The sequence below is a fragment of the Athene cunicularia genome (genome assembly GCF_003259725.1).
Source record: "Athene cunicularia isolate RWA chromosome 9 unlocalized genomic scaffold, athCun1 chr9_part1, whole genome shotgun sequence".
Classification (NCBI taxonomy): Eukaryota; Metazoa; Chordata; class Aves; order Strigiformes; family Strigidae; genus Athene; species Athene cunicularia.
In genome coordinates this window covers 25,268,427-25,292,862 of record NW_020799110.1, presented here as the reverse complement: position 1 = coordinate 25,292,862, position 24,436 = coordinate 25,268,427, and the positions used below count along the sequence as shown (strand labels likewise).

Below are 24,436 nucleotides of genomic sequence, written 5' to 3'. Positions count from 1 at the left end.
AGGCTTAATTGTACAACTGAATTCATCAGCTGCCTAATCATCATTCATTTTGCATCTATTTCTGCTAATTAAGAAGAAAAAAACTCCTAACAACTTTTACATAAATACTGTATTTGTTCTCCACAAAGACACAAGGCTAATTTAGCAGTGATTAACTGATTATCTAATTTTATAGCTGTCACTCCACAAGGACCATCACCAGAACCACTAGGAAAGGAAATGAAAAGGCCAAGTGAAGTCTGTCGCCCCTTACCTGCTGTCACCTGTGCTTGTCTGACTTGGGACAGCAAACACACTGGGCTCTGCTGGCCCCACAGCTAGTGGGGGTCAGAGACAGGTCCTCAGTGGAAAACCTCTCTTAGCTTCTGCGATTGCTCAGTCAGGTACTAAATAAAGCAGTCAGGAGAGCGGAAACCTGCTGGCCACAAAAAGTCTGGCAGGGGCACTACACAGAGTGAGAGCTCAGGGTAGTTACGCAAGTCTCATGAGACCCTCTGCCACAAGCTGAAAATTCACTTCCAGCGTGTTCCCTCTGCCCTCATCCCTTCACCTGAAGTCCAGTGCCCAGAGAGGCTGTGGAACACTTTCAGGGCCCCCTCCTGACAGGGCTTTCAGCAACCTGATCATGGCAGGGGGCTTGGAACTACACAATCTTTAAGGTCCCTTCCAACTCAAACCATTTTATGATTCTATGACAATGCATCTCTGCTGCTTAAGCCCCTGCTAACACCAAAATCTTTCACTTTCAAGGAACAGCTGTCAGCATTTAAAAATCTATCATTTTCCAAGGGAGAAACTCAGCCAGCTCTCAGAAGCAGAGGGAAGAACTGCCTCAGGTACCAGCTATCCCCTCCAGGCATGTGTGCCATGCTGAGAGCAGAACCCAACAGCACTGCATCCCCAGCAGATACGCAGACCCTGAGGGTGAGCTGAGAGCACACAAGAGGTGGTGCAGGGCATCCCTACATGAAGTAGCTTTTTCTTCCTCATAACCCAATTGTATTTGAGAAATCAAATAACTTGAGGAAGATAACTTTGACACATGCGATTTTCATGAATTTTTGCCAATTTCAATGCACAGCTGTTGCTAGCCTTGTCCTGGTTCCAGACCTACATGCAGCACAAGCAGCTGTTAAAGCAACAATGAACAAGGGTGACACTACCAACATTAGTTCTGTAGGAAGTGCTGTTTAGTTCTCCATAAATTTTCTATTAGAACATTAATTAGAGACATTACCACTCCCAAACCCTCTGCTCCCCGGGTAGATGATAGCAGGATAGGCAAATTAGTTCCACAGGCAGAGATAGGCATTTAAGATCATTATGGCACCTTGGATTTCCATGACTACATATTTTAGAAGCAAAAGAGGAAAACCCAGCATAGTCATATTTGCTTTTAATAAAAAATGAGGAATCCCTTTTAAATACTCCTTTTTTGTCCAAACTGAGTAACACCCTCAAATGGGAGAGGAGGTATGAGAGAGAATATGAGAATATGAGAATTTCAGCTATGCAGAGACATGAAGTCATCTGCTTTTTTAATAAACTGGATAGACAGAGATAACTTGAGTATTTGGTGATGTGCAGGAGACACTCATTTCACTATCAGCCTTATTCCTTGACTGAAAACTACACTCTGTACACAGAATAGTATGTTGTAGCATGCATACCAAAGTTTTAGCAGTCTATTTTTTGAAAACCTTTTTTTTTCCCCAGTTATATAACTCTTTCTTTTTTGAGAAGCTCCAGGGAAAGCACCCAGACTTGACCTATCAGAAGAACTGATTCAGCTTTCATGTCTATTCCTTCTTGTCATCCCTTCTGCAACAGAGACCCTGCAACAGGATCGACCTCTGCTTTTCTGACTGGAAGTGATTCACGTAAAGCCTGCTGCCAACACTTGACCAGGAGAGCACATACAACCTGGGACACAGCACGTAAGCACCGTGCCTGAGGCATGGTTATATGTCTATCACCAGAAACATTTATTGCATAATAGTGGACGAAAAGACATTACGGTCATTACGGTCACACCTTATTGTGTTTCATGACCAGTACTGAGTCATAACATACAATACTACTTTTCAAGGCATTATAGTGTCTGCCCCAATTGAAATTTTCATTACTATGGGCTAAATTATTCCCTCAGAAATACAATAGAGACAAAACAAATCATGTACCTTGGTAGACTTCTTTGCAAGTGGATAACAGAGCTGAGAGAATGATTTTATTTGAGGAGTGGGAGAAGAGATATTTAACATAAAACAGAAAACCTGTGAAGAATTGCATGTACAAACAACAGTAACTTGTGGCACAAGAAAAGGTACAACTCAGCATGACTCTATGAGGAGGATCTGCCTAACAGTGCATAAAGTTAAGCGTAAGCATGAATGCATCCTTAGCGGACTAAGGAGAAAGCACTATTTACAACAGTAATTTACTGTTCCATAGTTAATACAGTTGCTGAAAACAGTTTCACCCTCATAAGGAATAAAATCCACAGACAACCACCCCTCCTGTACGTGAATACTGAGAATACTGAAAATCACAGAACTAATTCTGAACTTGATTAAAAGATGGAATAAAGCAGCATGCTATTTATAAAAGCCAACTTATTTGCCTCCACTTGATACAGAAAGATTTTCAATGGAACTTTAAATATGCAAAGTTAACTGTAACAAAAATATTTTGGCATCTACCATTTAGTTAATACCACACCAAAATGTGTTCAAAAAGACAAAAATGCAGAATTAAGTACAGGTTTTCATTAATATTTATGGAAAAGACATGCCACAAACATTTTAGACAAGATGTATTTACAAAACATAGTACATTTAGCTGACTGCATAACCCAACTAAGGGTAGATTATAATCTTACTTTTAAACCTGAATAACAGATAAAATCTTAGATACTAGCTTTTTTAAAAAAAAACCTCATAGAATATATAGGAACAATCTTGGTAAGGTTATGGCTGTAGTAATAATGACTAAATTCTCATCAAGTGAGAGCAGATTGCTTATAGATTTCAAATCAGATTTTCTCCACACAATTTATTCTACAGAAATTCAGTGCATTTTTGAAACTTTAATCTACAAACATAAAACAACAACAGGCACATTACTTCATAAGCTACAGCCATGCGCTGCATTTATAAGATGCCAATTTTTCCAATGAGTGATATATATATTTTAGCTCAAGTGGTTATACCACTTCATGCTGATTTGTGGGTTGCAGAGCCATGCAGAAGTGCTGGGCTGAAGCAGAGGAAGAAGTTTTGGTACATGGATTAATGGAACTGAAATGTTCAGGGTTCAATGATTTTTTTTCTAAATTTTAAAGTCAATGAACAGTCTGGATGCAGGAAAAATGGACATGAGGCTCCAGCTCTGACATACATCATCACATAAATTACAGTGTGCTTTTGCACCTGCAGTATTCATCTGCAAAAGCACAAAGAAACTACTGAATATTCTTCCCAACTTTTTTTGATAGTAAACACTCCAGGCAAAGGCAGCCTGTTCCCAGGTACTAATACAATCACTAGAATGAAAAAAAAAAATCTTGAAGCTGTTGGAATATAAACCACAGTCAACCTAGGATTGTTTACATCAAAAATACCTGAGAGATTGGCTTTATTGCCATCTGGATTAGCTAAAAATTCTATTTCTAACTGAAAGCAGTTTAAGAAGGTATGAAATAAATACATTTTATCATTAGGCATCAATTCAGACCCTAATTTCCAATCACAGTATTAAATACTGTGCCAGTGACCTGACCCAGAAAACAGGAATTTGTGATAACAGAATACAAATTTTATTTTTTTGCTGTTCCTCTTTATCACAAACCTTGTAATACTGGCTAGTTTAAAAAAAAAAAAAAAAAGTCAGTAAAAAGATACATGCTTATTGATGGTGTTAAAATTATATTTCAGAATTATAATGCGAGATATCTGAATATACACATAGCTGATCAGAAGTAGTAATATTAATGAACATTTTATTATTTTATTTCTTAATGGAAATAATTTCTCTTTAATATCACTGCACAATTACAACTTATATAATAGTATTGTTAGATATTATAATAGAGTGGAAGGAACAATTGAAACTTCAAGAATTTTTGCAATAACATTTCATGTCACAGCATATCTCTTAATGTCCTTATTTGATTACAGTGTTAAAACTATAGGGTTCCCCAACCCATAAGAAATACAAAAACTGTGAAAGGAATAAAACACGCAGTGAATATTGACAGTTTTCTCCTCTTTAGTACAGAAAAGTGAAACGTACACAGCTGGAGTATCTACCTCCTCTCATTTACTAAGCAGTCTTTTACACCTCTCCCGTCAACTCCTCAGAGGCACTGACTGGATCTTCTTTTGAATGTTAAATTTGTTAGTGAAATCACTGATGGACTGAAGCCAGTGGCAAAATTCCTACAGCAACTTAATGGGGCCAGAAATTTGATTCTTAACGTGCATAATCTCCTCTCTTTGTAAGTGGCAAAGTCATCCCTAAGTATTAACTTCTTTTCAAAAGCAGTTGACATCCTCCTACCTCAGCTGCAATAGAGCTCACCACGTGCAATCCATATGGTGTCCAAACCTCCCTGCCATTTGAAATCCAACAATTAATAGTTACCATGGAACTGATAGCATTTTTGACAAGGCAACGCTGCCGAAATGCATTATTAACTCAGATTTTATAATCCTTTGAAAGGCATGCTTGGATTGCGAAAGAAAGAGAGCCATCACAAATGCATACGTTTTCATGGCTCTATACCTCATGGTATATTTCAAATCCTTTACATTTAGTGGGAGAAAGCAATTAAAGAGATGCGGAGAATGCAAGGATTAACATGTACACTCTTTAAATGGACTGAGGCCCTGCAAGGGTTTTTTGCAGCAATTAGTTTTCCTTACTAAAGGCACAGACATCAGTACTGCATCTTCACATTTCTCCTTGCCAAACCAGACACTGTATTTTGATCTCTTCATTTCTAAATCAAGTTCACTTCCAAATATATCCCCTTCAACGTGCACGCACAGAAGGCACACACCCATAGTTCTTTACCACCAGCTAGCCCCATTCCTGTACCAGAGCAGGTTGGGGAAGGGTAGCTGCCAGTCTAGGTCCTGGCTGCACACAAACACTTCCAGTGATGGGGGCTCGTTCCCAAACCTAGCCTGTGAAGAGCACAGTTTGTAACAGATGGACAGAAAAGATCCCTGCATGGGGCTATTTTTCAATCTGCCCTCTGGCCTCAGCAAGAAACCACTTAGCGTTCCTTCCAGGCTGATGACACAAAGCTGCATGAGGCAGGAATAGCCCCCTCCCACAGATCTCCACGTCCACCTTTTCTTATGGACACCACCACCACATTGCAGGAGAGCCCTGCAGTAGCTGTGGACATGCGGGAAGGTTTCCTTCACACGGCGAGGAGGCATTACATGGGACCGCATGCAGATTGGGTTCTCCCTTCAACTGTGCAAGAGGGAAACAGAAAAGAGCCTTCAGACACATTTAGACTGGGCAATCCTGCTCCTGGAGGCCACTCCATGCCTCGGGCAGATGGCAAAACAAGTTTCCAGCCTGCAGGTGCAGAAGCAGCAAGCCAGGACTCTCCAGACACTCAGCAGTCAGATAACATCCCCAAGTGAACTTTATGCTCTGGCTGACTGCATGTGCCTTCCCTGGGGCTCACTCTGCCATCCTCAGCACCTTTCAACTCAGCTGGCTGGAGATGCTGCTGCCCCTATTTAATACAAGTCATCAGCTGGAGATCAGTGATCACGGATCCCCCCACTCTTCTGTGGGAAGAGAAAATACAAGTACTGAGCCAGACATACAAAATGAGACAAATTAGCTGAACACTGCTAGCAGCTTAAAATAACCTGTCTGCTTCTGGAAGGGATTTGGGAGCATTCAGAGGACTCCCGCCACAGGCAGGCTGTGGGGAATGCGATATGTAGTAAGAAGAGTGCTGTGCAAAGTGAGTTTCTCCATGTCCTCATCTGTGCTTCACTCTCCTGAAGTCTTCACTTTGTGGTATGGCCAACTGTGCCTTTGAGGACCATAACACACATATGGGAAAATATGGAGAATGCATACTGCGAAGCTCCTGTTCTTAACACTGCATGCAAAATCAAGCTGAAAGAGTGAGGTTTTTGCAAATGAGACAATTGAATGGCTCACTGCTGTCCTTAAAGCTGGTTCCACTCCTGGCCGTGCTCTTCTGCTGCCAACCTTGTGTTGGCTCTGACACTTGACAGACTATAGAAACCTATTCACTTTAACTCAGTAAAGCACCAACTCAGTAGGGTGGGGTTTTCTGACAGTTTAGTGAGCTGATTCAGCTAAATACCTAATCAGTAAGTGTTAAGGGTGGGTAGCTAAATACTTAACCAAATAAGAGAACTGAACCTACTCAAGGGTCCCAGTGGAAACACAGGGACAGGAGCTGAAACTTCCCCTCAGTTGGTGGCAGTTATACTGCTTCAGTGATCTTACAAAACTTCACTCAAAAGTGCTAAGAGATCACCTTCCCACAACGCTTTCCTTTGCCCTGAGCTGAAGTACTTACACTACCCAAAAAATAAGAACGAACTGAAATTATCTAGGTTTGCTGCCTTTACCTGGTCCACCAAAGGGCAGATCTGCATTAGAACATCAGCTAAGGTGTTTATATATCACCTTGCATAATAGCACCCTATTTTTAGTCACATAAAATGACTGACAGTAAAGATGACAATATTTTTCCCACCATTAATACGTTATTTTGCAGTTATTTTAACCTCTTAACTCTTCTCCTGTGGACCAATACACTTAGAATAGCTAAAGCATTTTTTTGTATCCAATAGTTCCTAAACTGCAGTTCTTAAGCTCTGTCAAATTCTGCCTCTCTCTTATGTTGAAATGGCTGACATCTCAGCTGTTATCTTCTACATGTTTTTTTTCTTCTATTCAAACAACAGTCTAACCAAACTGAAAACTTACTCTTTCTACATCTTACAGATCACTGCACAGTCATCTTTTCTGCGTATTCAGACTGCAAATCAGGATTGAACAAACGTCTCCTGCCAGATCCTCACGTTAATTCTTAGGGGATTTCAATTTCTCTGGGTACACTGAAGCTCCTACTCCTGGGAACCCCATGTAGGCCGTGAGGGCAGGAGAAAAAAATCAGACCAAATTTCACATTTTCTGTAAACTTCCCTATGCTTTTATGTTCTCGCACTGGAACTTTATGTTGTTGAACAAAATCAGAAAAACAATTTCCATCTGGTCAGAATATAATCCTTCGCGTTTAAACTCAGTAGAAAAACAAATCTTTCAAAAGTAAATAGTCAAAACAATAAAAGGTCGCATTCTAACAGGCAGTCCAATAATTTTTAAAATTCTGTGGTATTCCAACAAATCTTTGGTTGAGAACAAGTAGCAGTTTCAACAGTCCACTATTGATCTTCCTATACTTCTACGACTATAGTTTTTCCTTGGACAACATACAACATTGCATGTCTTATTGCCAGTGACAGATTGTCTGTACCTAGAGTTTCCAGTATGGGTACACCAGGCTTCGAAAATACAGCCAGGCTCAGAAAATGTAGCACATAAAAAAACTCAGAGCCTATAAAAGTTTGACATATGTGGATAATCGATAGTAGACAGAAAGCAGTGGCCAAAAGCGGCACAGGCTGTTGCCAGAAAGCGCACGGCAGCCCCACTACTGCTGCAGCAACTCTCCACATTGGCTAAACAAGAATAGTAGTATCAAGAGGAATGGCAGGCGAGGTGTTAAGTTTTCCAGAACCAGATTTACAATCCCAGTTATTTAAATACACCTTGCATAAGAGTAGATGAAAAGGGGTCAGCACAGGGACAATACTCTGCCAGAATCAGCATGTAAAAATAAAACAGACAGCTTGAACATGAAGTACAATTATCACACCAATATAGGGCGAATCCTTGCTCTTCCAATACCATGTGGTTTTCTGTCTTTTCTAGAAACCTATAGTTCACTTTCCCCTCTCTGCCCCTGAAAAAAGCTATAGAAATCTGTATCAGGGGAGGAAGAAAAAAAAAGAAAGGCGCAGGCAGTCTGTGATGCACCAATTACTCTGATTCTGAGTTTACAAAAGGTAAGCGGCAGGGTCAGGCTCTGAGCGGACATGCGGACAGCCCTGCTTTCTTGCCAGGCCCGCAACCCAGAGCGGGACTCTCTGGCAGCTCTGGTGATGATCACACCCTGGCTGATGGGGCACTGCTGACCCCAGCAAGATTATTCACTCTGTTACCAAGAGTGCTGCTCTTTCTCTGTCTTTGAGAGCTCACAGTTTCTCACAAGTACCACCAATTTCCAGGCCTCTTCTAACTAAAGGCCAGGCTTATATGGAAAAGGCTTAGAGAAGCCGGCAAGAAAGGTGGGGAACAGCCACAGCTACTCCCACCAGCCACAAAATTAGTGTCTCCTGAGTCCCTTCCAGTGCTATTCATCAGCTGTGCTTTTTTTTGTTTCACAGAGCTGTAAAAAATCAATGAGATTTGTGCTGCAAACTGATCATTATGACAGGGAAAGCTCTGCAATGAAATTGATTTGTTTAAGTCAAGTCTAACATCACTACTTACACTCCCCCACACCTTTAGGGGGCAGACCCTCAAGATTTCAGACAAAAAAGTACAAGGTCTAAACCTCCTCACTATGCTAACTAAATTAGTCTTTTACATTAAACAAAATTGGCTTCAGACTAGTTAAAATGAAGGCAAAGCAGCAGAGACAAGGAGTGCAAAATGGTTCAGTAAATGAATGAAACTAGATTAATACATTTTATAAATTACATGCAGCAGCAAAGATTAAAGATTCTGATCTGTCCCCTGTGTTTTGTCCTCATTTCACCTTCGCACAAGTGTACCACTTGACTAGCAATATTTCCATAAAATCTCAAACACTGAATATAGAAAAAGTCTAACATGAATATGGAAAAGAGAGAACCATGATGAGGCACAAAAAAGCTGGCTGTCATTTTAACTCACAACTATTAGTTAAGTAGCTTGTCCCAAAACAAACCCACCCTGTAGTAAGCACCTTGGTGGGTTCAGCAGATGCACCAGACAATAGACACAGCACTGAGCAGGAGTCAAGAGCTGTTTTCTGTACTTCATTCTTCTGTTTTCGGCATGACTTGGGACAAATCATGTCTCTCATGAGTTTGCGTTTCTCCTCTCACAGCTGTCGACTCAAACCATGAAGTTTTGGGGCAGGGACTGCCTGTTGCTTTGAATGAGCAGAGTGATTACCATAGTGGGTGTCCACCTCCACCTGAAGATTAAGCACTCTTATAATACCACCAGTAATGAATTAACTACAAGGGGGTTTTGTCATTTGGCTTGTCATCTAAAGCACTGGAGCTGTGATCTATCCTTCATACAACAATGTGCTCAGGTCCCAGCTCTTTCAGGGAAACAACACATAGGTACCAGAACTCCATGGCTTTTAGTATCTATTTATAGGGGTATCAAAGAGTAGACACCAACTAAGAGCACAGACACATTTGCATTTTGAAGCAAGACAGTACACACATCAAGTGTTGCATGTGGTTAACAGATACAGCATGCATCTGAATGGCATCTACATGTTTCACGCACAAGAACAAACAAGTACAAGTCCAGACATATGTGCCATTATAGGTACAAAAATCCTCAAAACATCACACATGAATCAAATACCCATTTTACCCTCTTCCACTAACTGTATTACTAAATCTCCTCAAATCCTAACCTGAAGCAGCAGAAACCTTACTACACAATAACATCTTAAAGAATAACAATTATTAGTTATACAATAAAAGATTTTAAAAAACCCCAAAAAACAACAAATAAAACCCACCCACTTTCATTAGGTTAAATGATCAAGCCAGCTTTATCCACTACCATTCAATAAGGAGATTCAGAGCATGTTTCAGTAACAAAGTGACCAAGCCCACCATAATGGTCTGATTTGCTCTCAGCCTGTTTAGCTGCCCTCAATTCTGGGTCAATTTGTAGTCATTCTTAGAGAAAAAAACACAAAATGAAGTCAGAAGAGTGGATATCACCACATGACACGAATGTCTTCACTATCATTTTTTCCTTCCTATTATCATACTAGTAGAGCTCAAAGATTGCACCCACCACTCCTCAAACATCAGGCACATATTGTGCAAATGTCATCAAGTGAAAAAGAGAGTTCAATTTCCCCAGGAGATACTTCCACAAGAGAAAATGATAGACTTCATAACAAGTTTGCAATGCAAATAAGCAAGTTAAAAGCCTTAATGGTACGACTCAACACCATTTTAAGTGGGCAAAAGTGTTCTGTTACATCCCATTGCTAATTTCTTTTTAAACATTAATTATGCTTTAGTGAGAGGATTTCTGTATGTGCAAGCAGGTATCAGTGGCCTATTGAAATAATTGCGCTGTGGTAGTTTTCTTCACAAAAACAGAGGAATTCCTGTTCTATGAAGACTATATTCACTGGTACAAGTGTGTGTGTGTATGTGTATATATATATATATATATATATATGCATTCATTAATACACAAAACATATCATATAGCCTCTTTGGTCAAGAAATTCAGGAACAAAAGAGGTTGCAGACATGCATGATAGTATTTAATTTCTGTGTTATGCATTATGTTTCTTTCAGCAGTGACAGGATTAGTGGACCCCTATGCAAGAAGACAGTTCATTTCCATGGAGAGCTTTTAAGCATCCTTAAGAAAGAGAAGGTTTAAATACTGTGTTTGCAGCAGGTAAGAGTCATAGCAAGCAGCTTGGTGCCTACAGCTCAAGAACAGACTATAATGAGGAACAGAGTGCAAACACAGCTGAGCCTCAGAGGAAATAGAAGGAGCTTCTTAGGGACAGACAGGACTGCACAGAGTTTTATGCAACTCAGAAATTCACCGAGTTGGACAAAAATCAGCTTTCGGGTTAAGACCCACCTGCAGAAAGACAACAGAAAACAGCAAGTTGCTCATAAACTTTTTTTTTCCATTTTCCTTATCTAGCTGGTTTGCATTTTTTCTATTTATAAAGTTAATTATTCCAGTACTTATTCAAATAAAATCTTGCTTTCAGAGATTAAAAGCTTTTGGATCTTTTTGGAGGATTTCACTATAGGAAAAAGTCTAAGCACTTCCAAATCAAAACCCTAGGTAATTCAGGGGTCCTCTTCACTCCTTACAAAAAAAGCCCAACAAACCCAAACCAGAGGTGGACCTAGAACCAAATTCCCAAATACACTGAAGCTGACAATTTTCTTCAATTATATAGTTGCCACACATGTATGTAACAAGTCCAAAATACCAACTCAAATAAATACTTGAAATCATGACTTTGTCTTTCTTTCAGAAGTTAAAACTATTGTCAGACTGGGTTTTGCAGCATTAAGGAAATGGATAACCCTAAGCAGGATCTCTGACCAGGAGAAGGGGTAGATGGCAAACTATGCGATTCCACCGCTAAAACCAACACTCCAGTATGACCAAATTCCAAAGGTTCAGGACAAAGGCACCATATCTTGCTTGTTGTTCTATATACTATCCTTAAAACATATGGACAAAGTTAGCTGCCCGGGTTCATGAGATGTACATGGGTCACATTAGGGAAGTGTGTTTACCTATGCTGTAAGAGTTGAAGTAGCAATACCAAACGCTGACAGAAGCCAAGCCAAGTTCTCCTTCTGTAGACCTCAGGTATATGGCTACACTGCTGTGACAGGCCCCTGTTATTCCTAGGACAATACTAATATTTCTGCAAAAGGTTGTGCTATGTGAATGTACCAGAGGAGGGTAGTATTTGCTTGGTCATCTCTCTATGGCACTCCATTGTGTTGCTTAGGAATGCCCTAAAACAGCAGAGCAACTGCTGAACAATTTCACTAATCTGCATGTCAATGATTTACTCAGTCTGAGAAGTGGTTTAGTCCCATCGAGTCTGGTATCTTTTTTCAACCTTTTTTATATCCAGTTTGGAAGAGTATGTTGGGCAGTGAACCTTCTTCGGTTCCCCCAAACCCCAAACTTGTGATGAAGTTGATCTTTAATGTATTGCAGGGTGTGTAGTCTCACATTTTTATTTCAGAATATTTGAAGGCGCCTTCAACTACTAACTTCTCCCATTTGTGTGGTGTGTTGTTTGTGTTTGTTTGGTTGTTTGTTTTTTTTTTTCCCCTGATACTTCCTTGGAAGTCTGTCACCTCTGACAAAGATCAGGAACAAAACACACCATTTGTACTTCTGTAGAACTCCCCTTTCCTTACTATGAAAGGACACTACTGCTTCTTATTCTCCAGCTTCCACATTAAGAGAAAAGCTGGTTGTTTTCTTTTTAAATCTCAGCAATTATGAAAGCGATCACAATTTACAATCAAAATAAGATAAAAACTGGTTAAAGTAATTCACCACGCTATTCCCCTCAAACAGGCAAGTGGCATGCTGAAATACAGCAGTCTCATCACAGCAGCGAATGTTCTTTGCTTTATGCTGCTCCAGCAGCTGCAGCCCATTTATTTGTTTTATTTGGCCTTTTGAACATCTGCATAACTTGCATTCTTCAGATACTAGGTTACTCCGTTCACTGGGTGTGGGGGTGGAGAAAAGGGGAGGCAGGGCGGAGCCCTACAGTTTACCTGGTTTTGAAATCCACCATACCCGAAGTTAGACACACAGATTAATATGCTTTAGATATTTTGTCTCAATAAGAAAAATTAAGGAAAATAAAATTTTTAAAAGGGACACTTTTAAACATTCACTTGTAGGTATGTATTATGAAATTATTAGTAAGAAAAGCACCCCAAAAACCATGCATCCACAGCTCCAAAAGCATTCATTCAGCCGACTCCTGTGGCTTAATGGAAGTTATACTGTTTGAAGAGCTAGAAGAATAATGAGATCATCTCTGACCTAAAGTCTGCTAATTATTACAACTAAGTCCCTTAGCACAATGATAGGACAGTAAATGGTCTTATGTAAAATATGCAGGTCTTGCCACAGATACTGTTTAGGACCATTGCAACAATTATTTTTTTTTTTTTTTAGAAGAGTGGGGTCAACCACCACCACCTAATATTACTTGCTTTATTTCTTTTTCCAGCCAATACTCCACATAGGCTTCACTGCTTGCTCAAATGGTTTGTGACAGGTAAAGGAAACAAGAGAATAAGGATTAGTGACACCGTTGACAGAGGAAGCCAGGCAGTAAGAAGTTTGCAAGATAAATATTTGCTACTTATTTGCCTTGGTGTATGAACTAATACTGCATCAAATTGCACTAGTTCCTACCTACAGTCATTAAGAAAACCAACGAAAAGATACTCTAACATGAAAGTCAGTATAATACACTGAAGAAAAACTCAAATGGATAAACTACAGATAAGATTCAGAGCCATTATAAACAAAGTTCCAGTTGCTTCACATCAATTTATATAATGTTTTACAAGTTCCAATAATGGTATCTTACCAAGCCCCTAACACAGTATAGTGAAAAGACTAGGAGAAAAGCCTGAAGTTAGGGTAGGCAGATCCAGCTCTCCAGGAAAGAAGGACAGGCATACTGCAGAAAGGAAGAAACAGAGCTACAGCAACAGCCAACATTTTCAGAAGTAGCCATGATTAAATAATACATCAAATTGTAACACAAGTTTTAAAAAAGTCTTATTTCCCACTATGATTCTATTACATTCATTTACCTCAAAATTGGCTTTTACAATAGGCTTCAACTTCTTTCAAAGTTATACCTCCTTCCTAGTTAGTCATGAAGATTAGAAACTCTCTGGCCTTTTTACACACTGCAACACTCATTAAGAACCAATGACTCCTGACCCTGGATTAAGAATCTAACTGAGGCAAGTCAGACTGTCAACCTGAAATGAATGACACTTAGTTGCTCAATCAAAACATTAAATGTAAATATGAAGAAACATTCACATCCACAGAAGTTTATTTCTCAAACTACATCAGCTGTACTAATGCACTACTACCTAATTAAAAATCCTCTACCTACAAATCTTGTCCTTGACAATTAAACAGAAATCTCTCCATCTATTCATTTTTACACTAAGTGCTAATTTTAAATTTCTAAAGCGGTGAAACATCAACCCAAAGTTGTTTCTTAAGGTGATTTATTTCTGTTTTCTTCTAGCGTTACTTTAATGAACAAATACAGCCCTCAAAAGAAGACAGCAACTGGATGGAGGCATGACAACTACTCCTGTCTTTTCATGTGTCAAGAAGGTAATGCTTCAAACATCTTTCACTTCCTATAGCCACAGGGAACTTTGAAGGAATCCAAGAGAAACTTGTACACACTACTAAAAATCATCAATAAATTGCAACAGTCTTCTGCTTTCATCCATATTTACCATTAGCATCTTCTGTCACATAGGAAGAGTGGTTGTATATGACACCAGGCACTTCAAAAAACATTTTGCATACCCACCCCTTCCCTCCGAGTAACTGGTCTCCATGTATGTAAGAGTTGGATAAAGTTTGAAGAGCTCTTAAGTAAATGAAAAATATAAAACCAGGCCAAACTGTGATTCCCTGTGTCAAGGACATTTTGCTAGGGAACTGGGGAAGTAAAACCTATTATAACAATCTACTAAAGACTAAGAAAAGACTTAGTCTCAGGTAAATTGCTTGAAATTTTCTATAGTTATAATTAAAGAATTCTCTATCTGGGAGATGTTGTTAGGGGAAGGGAAAAGAAATACAAGAGAAAACAAACTGATATCTGACTACAGAAGCAATTGATTTGGACCATTTACAGAACAAATCCAAAACTGCAAGTGGGCTGCTGCCTTCATAATAGAAATGCCTGTCAAGTCTAGCTGTCCTCATCCACAAAAAATCCTGCATCAATATACATCCAGCATGCATTTCGATATTAGCACTAACACTTTTGTACTGCTCTACAATATATTACACTTTCCTGTTTCTAAACAAAGTGGTTTTTAATCAACTACAATGTAATCTAGTTGTGATGTCCTAATGTATGAAATGTATGAAGGATTCTGATTCAATTAGTTTTATTTTCTAACTCTTTTAGCCTGTTTGATTATATGTAAAATACTGCTGAACTCATTTAACCAGTCCCTCACCACTCCATTGGGGAACATATTCTCTACAATTCTGTTAAGCACAGGCACAAAGCAGTTTGATGAGCACCAGAGTGCTACTGCCATTGATGTTATAAATGTTGTTTTATTATCATGGCAGCAAGTCATACTATGAATTGCAATAAAATCTATTAACATTTTATTCAAATTCATAGTCGTATTAGGTCAAATGCTTGTGAATAGAGGATGGAGGACTGACTATAAGAATGTTGTTACCAATTGGTTACATTTTAGTAGATTTATTATTCAGCTCAAATTGTAGAGCTGTGACTTAATTTTATCAGGGAAAAAATATTTGTAAGATAAATTTGAAAAGAGCAAGAAGGAAAAAAATAAATGTGCGTCTATGTAAGTATCCTTAGTAATCAACACCACATTAGATCAGGAGTGTCATATTGACAACAGCAATGCCACACTGTATGCACACTTTAAGTTACTTCATTAGTAACCACATTTTGCCACACAAAATGGAGACCAGCGTTACCAATGTAAGCATTTACAGTCTTCAAATATAATAACCAAGAGCAGATATATTTGTTCCAGATAAAATTCTCATAAATACAGTTTTACCTCAGTGATGTGGTACAAACACAGTGTCTGTATTTCTCATATACTGAATTTTAAAAGACTGTCAGCTCCTCACAGGATAACCAATCCCCTGTTTTTATGATCTTAATGCTAGCCAGTTTGACGAAAGTGTTATTTAATCTAATTATGGAATATATCTCATAACATAAATATTCCAAGCTCTACAGTAGGATTCCATTTGTAACTCAAAGTAGTGTAAAAACAAGAGTTAATTGCCTGTACAAATATTTCAGGGTAGCGTTTACGTAATCTACAGTACATTAAGTACCAGAGTTGTGCTCTACTGATAGGTGAAAGAACAACTTTGAAAGGCAACTGCGTTGCCAATTAGCTTTCAACAAATATGTACACAAGCTGTGCTCAAAGGCTTGTGCTCAGCTTCCTCATTCTCCCCAGATTGCCTGCTTTTATAATGGTGAACTCCTTTCTACTCAAATACCCAACAACTTCCAACTGCTGAACAAGTGAGGATGGCATACTTTATTCAGCTGGAGTTGTAACCCACCCAAATTTCAGAGTTTAAGATCGTGACCTTTGACCAAAGCCACACTCCAGTCAGAAGGACTAAAAACAAACCCCTCTGAGCCAGGCGCAAGGGGGAGAAATTTTATTGTTTTAAATCTACTATTACAGTTAGTCTGAAGAGGATAATGTCTTGTCTGTATCACTCAAACACATACAGAGGTCCCACAAGTCCTAGCTTATGTGTGTCAGTCCTCCTCAAGGAGGCTGAGCCAAGAACATGTACACCCACATGCATGCTCTCTGCGGCAACACCATGTTTTTGCCTAACAGAGCTGTACACAAACTAAGAAACAAACCCAAGTTCACAAAACCACATAAAGAGATTAATGTTTGCAGTCTTTGGGTATATCTGCATGGTGCTCCTCCCAGAAAGCAGACTTTTTTTTTAAAAAAAAACCAACTTGGGAAAGCTGAGTACCTTGGGCTGAGTCCTGTGTCTACTACAACACTGCTGCTTTGCTTTCGGTACCCACATTCTGCCACTCGATACTAGTTTGGGTATCATTGGACAACAGTGTGCAAATCCTTTCTTCTCATAATTTGTTTTGTCGATTATTGCTACCAGCCCTGTAATAGACTGGGTCTAAAAGAAATATTTTGCAATTAACTTTCTAATAAATGTTAAAACATAGCTTTCTGCAATGCTTCCAAGTTTCAGCCCTTTACATAAAATATTTTTACACACACCGCCCCCCTGAGTTATTGTTGCAGTTACTACGATAGAAACATTCTGCAGAAACAAGAAAGTTAAAACAATTCTGGAATTCTGCTTCATAAATTCCTTTAACTCACATAATTTATGTTATATAAATTGTAATTTTGATAATAAGGCAGCTGAAAATAAGTCTAGTCTTGTCAGTTGTGTGGGTGTACAGTTTAGGTATCCACATTACTCTATAAGCATATGTTTAAGTATGCTTTCGTGGATATCTATGCTCTCTGTATGCACATTTTGTTTCAGTATTTGGGAAGAATATCACTATGCCATATTGCATAAAGCTTGTGAAAGCTTTTTGTTAGGTAAAATTGAACAAAGCCAGTTCTTGAGCTAGTACCCTCATGATATTAAACTGGCTGAAGAGAGAGGAAAGAGACATGGTGAGGCATGAAAGTACAGCTGAGATCTATTTGTGGCCTTGCTACTGGTGATTTAGAAAAGTAAATTCTCTTGCATTTTCTATAAAGGGGTTCACATCTGGACACTGTTACAACAGGAAGGATAGCCTAACAATCAGTCACATCCAGCCTAAAGATACTAAAGGTTAAACTGTTCCTTCAATTCATTTATGTGTGATAGCTTAACATGCTGAAAACCTGTTGGTCTTTTGTTTGCTAATACTGTGTATGGCACAAATAAGCCCCCACTTTTTTTTTTTTTTAATTATCCTTTTGGAAATGCACTGGTCTCAGATATGGTATGTTACCAAGTTGGGATGTCCATTTCCTAGACTGGCTTATCTGTCCTACAATGTTTGACTTCCTCCAAATGTGTATTTGAACTTCTACTGAGGGGTAGAGGACATGACATGCATGTCACCAAAATGATAAGGTAAGCTTAAATTTACATTCAAATGCAGCAGTACTGAAAAACAACTCATACCAGCTTGTATAGCTGGGCACGCATAAAAGTATAGCTGACTAAACGAACACCTCCTTACTCCTGGGTGTGACTGGCCACTGCCTCCATGAGGGAGGATGAGCAACAGCAGTCTGGGTGCTGCTGAGCTCGCATAGTGCAGCAGTTTTCGGCACCTCTTCACTTGAGGAGAGCGAGCTGAATACAGTAGGATTTCCTCCAACCACATCTGTTCATGTGCCTTTACGGGGATCTTTAACAAAGGGCTCCAAAGCCCAATTTTAACCATAAGTAAGGAAGGGGATTTTAAAATTAATTTCTGATGCACTTCTCCCAGATTATGGAGGCCTTGGTAACAGTAACATACCCATACATATGGTGGGTTAAAGAAAAAAAAAATCCAAACCCTAAATACTGCTTAGAATACAAACGACTTGGAATGCATTGCTATAGAATCAAAAGAAAAGATCGAAAATATGGTGACTATAGTAAATTAATTACTAAAGGAGGCCCATATGGAGAAAAATCATTTGCAGGGAAAATGTAACAATGTTATCTTTATATAATTTTTTAAATTTCAAATTATGTGTGTTTGTGTGTATATATACATATATAAACATACAGCTTCACACATTATACTGCAGTATCTCTGAAGTAGTCAGATTTTTTATTATCTCCAATTATTCACACAGTAAAATATGTTGCTCTGTTTTAGCTTACATTTAGATGTACATAACCATTATTTTCCATGACAACACTTCAAACCTTCCTTGTCCTTCTTTATACACTATATAGATTAGACCTTTCCAATTATATCAACTGCAGTTTTATTCCTATGTAATGGTGGCACAGCTTCTAAATGATTTATATAGAACTAGCCATGCACCAAATTGTATTTCCTCCTCCTAGAAAAAGATCTGAAGATGAACAAAAGATTTAAGCTGCTGCTTTTAAATAAAACACACTGGTATCCTTCAGTTTGTATTTAGAAGTATCTGTTTTCTTTAAGAAATGTATGCTTTCTTATTTATTTTAAAAATTTCACCTCCCTTTACGTTTGTGTACCTGTCATGTTTGCGATCTTTATCGTTATTATAGTGGGCAAAACAAAAAGGGGGAAAAAAAATTAGACAAAAAATATGCCAACATTTCCAGTTCCCTGTCATTGTCTCTAATCATTTCGATTGATATAACTTCTGGTTAACACTAAATATCTAGTGATATTGTTGAAGGCAGTGCTTAGCTCTATCCATATATCTTGACATTTTTAAGTGTTGCCAAATTTCTCTTCTTGCTACCCCAGCTAAAGAAAATCCTCAAATAAACAAAAAATCAAGTAGGCAAAACTGATTTCAGAAAAGGACAGACTGGTTGTTTCCAGACCTGAGCCTGCATTTGCAATCTATCCCTAGTTGGGAAAGGTCTGAGTACATACCAAATGTTAACTGTGTTAATCCTTGAATATTTTCATTTATTATTCAACACATATTTATTACACGGAGCCCCACTGCCAGAAAAGATGGGCAGGATAACTGTCTATAATATAAGGGACCTTCCTAGATTTGTATTTCAACTATTTACGATTTCACAGAGAAATAACTATTCATTGTTTCCTCATCGAGAAACAAAGTATTCCTATCATGATGCAGAAAGGGGAAAAGAAAAAAAAGGAACTTTTGTTTGTAAAATGTAAATCCAACAGCAAGGAGAAAACGTGGAAAACTAGGTTCTATAGTATGTATGCCCACACACGTGAGGATCTCTAAACTCTTCAGAGTTGTGTCAAGTTTTACAGGCAACACAGTACCCTCCCAAATCCTTAACAGCCAGAAATTGTGCCAATCACAGTAACCAAAGCTTTTTCCTGGTAGCTCACTGGCTGCCCAACAGCTCACCAACACAAGCAACCCCACACCACTCTTCCCACACAGAGCCACAACCAACTTTTCAGGCAGCATCTCTAGCACTCTGCTGCTTCCACATTGATGACAAGGTGAATATGGTAGCATGCCCTCAAAAATCACTTTTAAAAACAAAACCACCCAAACCCACCTAACTATGTGACTCCTCATTTTGATAGCCTGCTCTAGATCAGAAATAAGCTTACATATACTGAAATACATTTAAGATGGCTGCTTGCAGATTAATGCCAGGGTTGCTTTGATTTGGCTGTGGGCTTCTCCACCCCAACACTGTGAAAGATGGAATTACCTCACTGTAAAAATATCAGAAGGGGGGATCTGCAACCACAACAGAGGCTGCCCAGGCACATGCTGCTCCCTCTCTGATGTTGATGTGCATGTGGAATACTGGGCATGTTTTCTTCTTCCAAACCAAGCCCTGCCTCGATCCTGTGCTACCAGGATCCAAAGAGGAGCTTCTGTGGTATCACACACAACAAGGCCCTGAAATGGATCAACAGGTCTATCCCCAGCAGCTGCAGGCTGGGGCTTCAAGGCAGGAGCCTGGCTGCCAGAACTGGGCTGCCACAAGGAACCAGAGCTGGACAGGGCACCTCAGGGCTCTCTGTCTCTCTTGGAGTGAGCGCAGTGGCTTCTTCGGCAGGACACAGAGGGCGAAATCCCGAAGGAAAGAGACCAAGTGGAAAGAACAGCAACTGTTGGTCACAAGAATTTAGTGTTCTTTCTACATGCAATTAGTGTGTGTAGGGAATAGCCGATTTTAGCACCCTCAGTCCTCCACTTTTAGTCGCCATTTCTTTTTTATTTAACTCTTCCCATCTTAATAATAATAATAATTAAAAAAAAAAAACAAACACAGATATCTGCCTTTATTTGTAAGCCAGGGAAACTGCCTTGCTTGAGTTCCAGGACCCAAAATTGCAGTAAGTTTGCTGAATTTTACCTGATGCATCACATCATTTTTAGATTGTTACCATTTATATCTCGATAACACTCATCTCTATTTGTGCTAAATTTTAGAACAGTTTAAGCTGGTTCTGAAAACAGAACAAAAACTACTGAAGCACCAAAGATAAAGCTCAGTTAAAATCTGGTGCTGGCTTTTCTAACCTGGTATTTGAAACCATACACCTCATCAATATTATGGATTAATATTGACTTTTACTCTTCAGCTCGCAGTATTTCTCCAGCTGTATTTAATGGTTATTACTACAACTATCTGCATTTTAGTTTTTCAGCATTCACATTTTTCTACTACCCTCTCCAAGAGATTTCTTTTTTTTTTTAAATTTTTTTGGCCCACTGCCCTTCCTCACAGTGTCCATAATCTGTGGAGAAGAGATTGCTGATGGCGTTATCACAGGCAAACAGAATGAAGCTAATGGTAACAGGCACTCCTTGCTAGGTAATTATTATAGGAGAAAGAATGCAAATGAGCCCTAATCTGTCTCACACAATGGCAGAGGTCTCAGATTTGCATTAAACCTTTTGCAGCACTCTCCCAGAACGGGGACTCTGCAGATAACAATGCATGTGCAGCACAGGCTGCTCCTTCCACTCGACGCGGTTATTAAATTGTGCCCCCAGCAGGTACAGTTGTCCCTGAAAGACTTTCCCCTCCCCCTTCATTGCTCCAGTCCCCTCCTCCTTCCCTCTTTCCTCCTCAGCTTTTCTAGAAAAAAAAAAGCTAATTGGGTAAACATGAATCAAGCCAAATGGCATGCAATGAAGAAGAAAGTGCTGTTTGGTAATTACAAGAGGGGAGTGGACATCAGGAAATCTCAGTTCTATTCCCAGCTATGTCATTTACTTGCCAGGGGACTGCAGGGAAGTAACTTTGCTTTTCTGTGCATCCATGTGTCCAGCTAGAAATACAGGGTTTACATTTCTAGTGGCCCAATAGACTCTTTCATTTTACAGTGGCATCTGCTGAACACTTTCAGGAAGCAAACGCTAGACTTTGCTTGAATTTAGGTTAAGTTAACATGGTAAACTGTGGTCCTTCAGAAGAACCACTGCCTAGATCTCAATTCACCATCCCAGATGTAAAAAAATTATATTCTTTTCCAGCACTCTGTCCTGATGTAAAAGGACCAGCTGTGGCTATGCTCAGTGCCCACAAAGGTGTCTGCCCACTAGCAGAGTTTATAAGAAGGTGGCATAGGAATTATGTTTGAGGTGCTCTGATCACGGTCACATAGCATCAGGACAAAATGCCATTTTCTCAAACCTTATAGTCTCTAGTGTCTTCCATTATTGCTTGTTTGGATTAGTAGCATAAGAGTCAAATGTACTGAACCCTTCACGAGGAAGTCCCTAGTTTGAAGGCAAAACTCCTTACTAGGATGGGAGGTGGAGCAGACTTTTTCCCCAACACAAGTGCCTTCTTGAACACTCATTTTCCCCTGAGACATTTTTGTCGAGATAAAATACAATTATATCTTATCTTCAGAACTGATATTCAGGAATCAGAAACAATCTGCCAGAAAAACATTTTTTTTGTCTACTGACAAGAAAATAGAAACTACCAAACTCTCTGTAAGTGCGTATATAAAGTAACTTCTCAGCACATTAAAAAAACAAACAAACAAACCAAAACAAACAAAAAAACCCCCAAACTATCTAAATTTTATGTGAAGAATGGTTTCAAAATCAAGATGGACCACCAAAATCAGCTGTACATCATCAATACTATTCCAGTAGCACTTTTTTTGATTTGAATTTATACCTGAAATACAGTCTTCTATGCTAGGCCTAGAGTGAAACACTGAGGGAACCCCAAGAGCCAAAAAAATTCGAGCAGTCACCAAAAAGACAGAACAATGTCACATGACTAGATAACATCACTCTCAATTACACATTAATCATCCACTGTATTTGCTCTGGAGACAGCTACATGCTTTGTTCTTTCATCTATGAGTTTTTTTCTTCATTTCTGAATTTACCAATACCAATACTAGCAAACAGTTCCTCTAGAAATTGGCTGCGGGTATTTTTAAAGCCTTTGTAGCTGTCTGGACTGGGTAAATAAGTATAGTCCCAACTAAACTATTTCCACAAATTAACAAATGGGTTGTTGGTTTGTTGTTTGTTTGTTTGTTATTTTTTTAACAATAGTTTATTGTTTAAATACAGAACAGGCTACATGTTTAATGCCATGTAACAAGTTACTTTTTCAATAATTAAAGTTTTGCTCATTTCTCTCTCATGGAGCAGTAGGTGGGGCAGTGCTACTTCTTTATGCAATTACTGGATTATGCTATGCTCGACTCTAAATCAGACTAATAGATTGCTGGGATCCTCAACCAACAGCAGTATTGGGCACAGGTACTATATGGTGCAATCATGACATCTAAACAATCAGTAGCTACTTAAAAAAAAAAAAAAAAAAAAAAAAAAAAAAAAAAGAAGTACTTATTTTAAAATTATGTTTTAGCTCCATTATGATACTGAAGTTTCTGGAAAGGAACTTCTCCCATTTGCACTGAGTTTTAAGGCTCTTACCACTTGGAAGGACTGAGGTGGTACAATGTCATGAATGAGCAAGCAATCTTTACATGAGAAATGCAAAAGCTGTCTTGCACTGATTAGTTCACATAAAACAAAGAAGGAGATTTTCATTCAAGTTGTTCATAAAGCTGCAAACATTTTCCCATGTAATCTTTGTGCTAACTTTCCAAGGCTGGAAAGCATTTCATTTAGGAATTCTGCAGTGATACAATACAAGAGGGGATACTTCTAAATCATCAAGGTACAACAGGTATCAGAACCTAAAACTTCTTACATTTCTAACATGCTCAGCTCCAGATTTGTCATTGCTCTCTAGGCTGCCCCTCCTCAGTGACCAGTTACTAACAACTGCCTACTGGTGACATTTTCATATATTCATAAAAACCTTCCTCCAAATCCAAATGCAGTTGTAGAGAGCCTCAGGTGTTCCCTAACACTTGAAAGTCAGAACTAAAGCAGCAAAAGCATCAGGGCCAAGAAAGTCAGAGATGACAGCCAAACCAATTTCACTGCCACCTGAACACAGCCAGCTGACTCTGTCTGGAGTGGACATAGCTATCCCACACCTCCTCCTGCCTTCAGATCTGTGGGAGTGGCAGTCCTGGAGGATGGGGAGCAGGGAGCACAGATGTCTTCATGTTGAGCTACTGCTCACCTCATGACCCTCCGCCCCATCACCTAAGCCGTGCACTTCAGGACCGCTCTCACATTAAGCATTAACTCAACCAGTTCAGCTGTGTTGCCAAGTCAGCCAGTCAAATATTTACAAGGTTTTTTGAAGGTGCTAGATTAACCTCAACCTTTCAGTATAAAGGTCCGAGATTTTGTACTCTGTTTTGCATACGGAGAAGTAACAATTCTGAAGCCTTAAGACTTGCGACACAAAGTTGTTAGAAAGAAAAATCCAAACAGGAAAACTAAGAGGGACTCAATGCATACTGTAGACAAAATATTGGCACCACATACAGTGCTGGCAAGTGGAGCAGCATGCTGTGTTTCCAAAGGGGACAGCAAGTAAAACCCAGTTCCTAGAGCTTGTGATTGCAACCTCACCTGAACAGCGGCTTTCCCTTTGTCAAGCTCGTCTCTGGGCCATTTCATGGTAAAGACAAAAATTGCCAGTGCACTTTCAAGGATCTCAACAGCTTCCCCCCCCC

At 39.2% G+C, this 24,436-nt stretch overlaps 1 protein-coding gene across 8 annotated transcripts in view; it reads right to left on the bottom strand.

The window, feature by feature from the left end:
• Window positions 1–24,436, bottom strand: part of ZMIZ1 (zinc finger MIZ-type containing 1) — a 307,061-nt gene that overhangs the window by 274,394 nt on the left and 8,231 nt on the right. The window contains exon 2 of one of the 8 annotated variants that reach the window (XM_026855130.1): window positions 13,502–13,594. The exons of the other annotated variants lie outside the window; for them this stretch is intronic. The gene's annotated coding sequence lies outside the window, so the exon portion shown is untranslated. The remainder of the gene's footprint in view (window positions 1–13,501; window positions 13,595–24,436) is intronic. 8 annotated transcript variants of the gene reach the window in all.